A 4,683-nucleotide genomic window follows, 5' to 3' on the forward strand; every position below is an offset into this window, starting at 1 on the left:
CAGAACAAGGAGTAATCCCTGAGCAGTAATCCCTGAGCATGTCTTGGTGTGACCCAAACTCATCGAGAGAGAGAGAGAGAGAGAGAGAGAGAGACAGACAGACAGACAGACAGACAGACGGACAGACAGACGAGAGGAGAGAGAGGTTTCTCTAGAGTGGAAAGAAGCAAGAAAAGAAACATAGAGACAAGTTGAAACCCAAGCACAGAAATTTGTAAGGTCAACAACTGTACCACATGGAGTTTCACTATATAAAAAAAAAAACATAGAGACAAGCAAGAGAGATAAGTGTCCAAGGGAGAACACAGGCTTGAAGAGCAAACCACAAACTAATTAATTCTCACCACCATGCTGAGACCACTCTCCGCACACATGAAGGTACTGGCAGAGGGACAAATCCACACGGGTTCCGGGGCCGAGATCTCCAAGCCTACTCTATACTCTATACTCAAGAGACTATAAAATCCAGCTCCTGGAACCACATGGCCGCAAATGCGGCCGCGCGACATCTTACTATGACATCTTTTTTATGACATCTTATTATCTCATTCCTACTTTGGACAAACTTGCAGGCTATCAAATGTAGCCTGCCCACAGGGCAGAGTCTGGCAAACTCCCCGTGGCGTACCAAATATGCCAAATACCAGTCACAATGATGGGTCTCATTCTCCTAAAGAGCCTTGAATATAATCTCAGGGCTAGGATGAAAGAGACGTTACTGGGGCCTGCTCGAGGCAATCGACGAATAACAGGATGATGAAATGAAAGTATTTAATGAATAAAATACTAAAATAAAATACTGGGGCTGGAGTGATAGTACAGCGGGTAGGGCGTTTGCCTTGAACGTGGCCGACTGGGGTTCGATTCCCAGAATCCCATATGGTCTCCTGAGCACTGCCAGGAGTGATTCCTGAGTGCAAAGCCAGGAGTAACCCCTGAGCATCGCCAGGTGTAACCCAAAAAGCAAAAAAAGAAAATAAATAAAATACTAAAATATTATCCTATTTCTCAACCATCTTGGGGTCTGTAGTCTTAAAAAGACTGAGGAATGATACCTTTCCAAGTTAAGTTTTGGGGTTTTTTTGGGGGGGCGGGGGGAGGCTATGCTGTTATACCATGGATCAAATTCAGGGCCTTGGGGCTGGAGCAATAGCACAGCGGGTAGGGTGTTTGCCTTGCACGCGGTCAACCCGGGTTTGATTCCCATCATCCCATATGGTCCCCTGAGCACTGCCAGGGGTAATTCCTGAGTGCGGAGCCAGGAGTAACCCCTGTGCATTGCTGGGTGTGACCCAAAAAGAAAAAAAAAACACAAAAATAATCCAGGGCCTCATATATATGCATGGCAAACATTTCATTGTTTATATCATACATACATATCGCTATGTCTTCCCAAAATGTCTTGTTTTGGTTTTGTTGGCATTTTTTTTTCTTTTTTGGTAGTAGTTGGTTTTTGTTTTGTTTTGTTTTTGGGTCCCCTAGGGATGCTCAGGGGTTATTTATTCCTGGCTATGAACTTATAAATTATTCCTAGCAGTGCTTAGGGGACCATATGGGATGCCAGGGATCAGCTGTACTATCCCTCCAGCCCCAATATAGTAGATGGTTTTTAAGGCCATCGCTGTTTCTACTTCATATTGTCTGTCAGCTCTCAGGGGCGGGAACCTGGGGGCTAGAGGTCCCCAAGGAATTTCCTAATAAAAATAATAAGAGGGGTTGGAGAGTTAGTACAGAGGGTAGCTCACCTTGCCTGATCTGCATATGCAGCAGAGCTGGATTTGATCCCTGGCTTAAATGTTTGCTCAAGCCATGCCAGGAGTGGTTTTGGAGCACAGAAACAAAATTAAGCCCAAAACACTGCCAGGTATGACTCAAAATAAATAAATAAATAAATATAGAAATAATAAGAGTGACTTTGTTCTATATTGATTCTGGAAACTCCCTTCTGTAGTATCTGGCTTGATAAGTGCTGTGTTCTCATCTCCACAGAAGATAGTGGGAAAGGCATGTAGCCTCTGAAAGGCTCTACTAGTGATACATAAAGGAATAGGACTGAAATGGAAATTATCTTAGTATAGAAATTGTCCTCTATGAAGGGCCTCAGATGTCTGAGGTCACTTTGGAATCATAGAGGGTGTGGGGAAATTTCCCTCTGTGAAGGGTCTCAGGTGTACCCCTATTGTGTCTGAGATCACTTTGAAATTACAGAGAGCTTGGGAAATGTGTAGGTGCTTCATCTTTATGTGTAAGAGTCTGTCTTCTCAGTCTGAGTAGTCTGGAAGACTTGAGATAGTGTGACCTACAATTGTTTGTAGAGAATTTAACAAGCTGGACACGATGGCTTAAAAGTGAACTAGCAAGGGGGCACCCGGATTTGAACCGGGGACCTCTTGATCTGCAGTCAAATGCTCTACCCCTGAGCTATACCCCCTCTGCTGGTAGATGGGAGGTACAACTTCACTGTAGTGACTGTCGTGTTTATAGCCCAGATACTGCCTCTTGGTGACAGTTTGGTGTTTATATTCAACTGCTTCCTGCTCCCTGCTTCCTGGTGGAATTCTACAAAACCAGAAGTTGGGCAGAAGCCATCCTGGCCCACGAAGAAGGAGGGAAAGAAGTCTATTCTGATCTAGGGCAGAAAGTCCTGAGGGCGTGTATTTGTATTTGTATGACCTGAGGTCTTGAAGGCCCTAAGCGGGTGTGTGGTGGGAGATTTCACTTTCATTAGCCTAGCCACAGACTTTTCTATCTCCATGTATCTGGAAATTCAAGGTCAAGACCCACCCTCTCAACCCAGGGCTGTGCCTAGAAAAGGAAGTGCTTCCTGTGTTTTTCCCAAGCCTGTCTCTGCTGCCGAGCCAGGCTTGCCCCAGTCCATTCTCTGTGGCATCTTCATTCACTTACTCTCCCTTGCCTACTTCAAACATCAAGAGGTTTCTGCCAGGTTGAAAAATCCTTGTATAGCTGTGACTGCCTGTTTGTTTCTTTTTTCTCACTATCATTTTCTCCCTCTTCCCTTCTCAGTTTATTAAGAAATAATTGGTAGAGGGTCTGGAGCGATAGCACAGCGGGTAGGGTGTTTGCCTTCCTCCCAGCCGACCCAGGTTCAATTCCCAACATCCCATATGGTCCCCTGAGCATCGCCAGGAGTAATTCCTGAGTGCAGAACCAGGAGTGACGACCCCTGTGCATCGCCGGGTGTGACCCAAAAAGAAAAAAAAAGAAATAATTGGTAGAGCTAGAGAGATATGTAAGGCACTTGCCTTACATACACCTAACTTGGATTGCACTCTAGCACCATATAGTCCCTTGAGCCCCATTAGCAGTGATCCTTGAGCACAGAGGCAAGTGGAAGCCCTGAGCACTGTGGGTTGTGGCCCCCAAATCAAAAGCAACCAAACAAAAAAGAAATAATTGACATACAACACTGTATACATTTTAAGCATACAGCATGATCTCACTACTCACTCATAGGCCTCCAACTGTATCCATGTCCCAGACCCCTCATTACTATGTGACTATTTGATTAAAAAAAAAAAAAGTAAGGGGTTAAAGATATTAAGATGGGGGGATGGGGGATTAGGGGCCAGAGCGATAGTACAGCAGGTTTCTTGCATGTGGTCAACCTGAGTTCGACCTCCTGAATTTCATATGGTCCATTGAGCACCACCATGAGTAATTCCTGAGTGCAGAGCCAGGAGTAACCCCTGAGCATTGGTGACCCCAAAACCAAACCAAACCAAAACAGCCCCCAAAACCAAAACAAGATGGAGGGATTATCCTGGATGATGAGAAAGCTCTGATCACACAGGGAAGCTGTGTGGATGGTAGCAGAGATGGGGTTGAAAGGTGGGGGTGTGGGGGCCTTGAGGATGAATGTGGCCATGAGCCAAGGAATGTAGGTGGCCTCTAAAAGCTGCAGTGCCAAGGAAACCTGGAGCTGGGAATGTGACCCAATGGTAGAGCACAGGTTGCGTATTGATTCCTGGCACTGCAAAAACAAAGTCAAGGAAACAAATTCTTCTCTAAATCCTCCAGTAGAATTGCAGGGAGGCCAAAACTCTGGAACTTACTGAATGTGATTTTTAGATCTATATACATTTGTATATAGCACAGCGGGTAGGGCGTTTGCCTTACAAGCGGCCAACATGGCCGACCCAAGTTCGATTCCTTCACCCCTCTCGGAGAGCCCGGCAAGCTACCGAGAGTATTCGATATGCCAAACACAGTAACAACAAAGTCTCCAATGGAGACGTTACTGGGCCCGCTCGAGCAAATCGACGATCAACAACGGGAGGGCCTTTACCTTTTACCTTTACATTTGTATGGTTTTTGTTGTTTTTGTTTGTTGGTTTGGGGACCACACCCAAAAGTGCTTAGGGGGTACTCTTGGCTTTGCATTCAGAAATTATTCCTGGTGGTTCTCAGGGACCACATGGGGTACTTGGAATCGAACCTGTGTTGGCCAAGTGCCCAGGTACAAGGCAAACACCCTATTTCCTCCTCCTCCTCCTCCTCCTCCTCCTCCTCCTCCTCCTCCTCCTCTTCCTCCTCCTCTTCCTCCTCCTCCTCTTCCAAATGTAGTGATGGGAACCAAACACAGCTCAGCTGTTTGAAAGGCAAGTGTCCTACCCACTGCACTTTATCTCTGGTCCCAAGTTGTAATTTCTTACAGCAGCAACA

At 45.8% G+C, this 4,683-nt stretch overlaps 1 non-coding gene across 1 annotated transcript; it reads right to left on the reverse strand.

Annotated features, from left to right (window-relative positions):
• Nucleotides 1–2,359: 2,359 nt before the first annotated feature.
• TRNAC-GCA (transfer RNA cysteine (anticodon GCA)) lies at nt 2,360–2,431 on the reverse strand. Its single transcript has one exon. It is a non-coding gene; the product is annotated as a tRNA-Cys (tRNA).
• Nucleotides 2,432–4,683: the final 2,252 nt, after the last annotated feature.

This window comes from Sorex fumeus, unplaced genomic scaffold, assembly GCF_029834395.1.
Source record: "Sorex fumeus unplaced genomic scaffold, SorFum_2.1 ptg000063l, whole genome shotgun sequence".
Lineage (NCBI taxonomy): Eukaryota > Metazoa > Chordata > Mammalia > Eulipotyphla > Soricidae > Sorex > Sorex fumeus.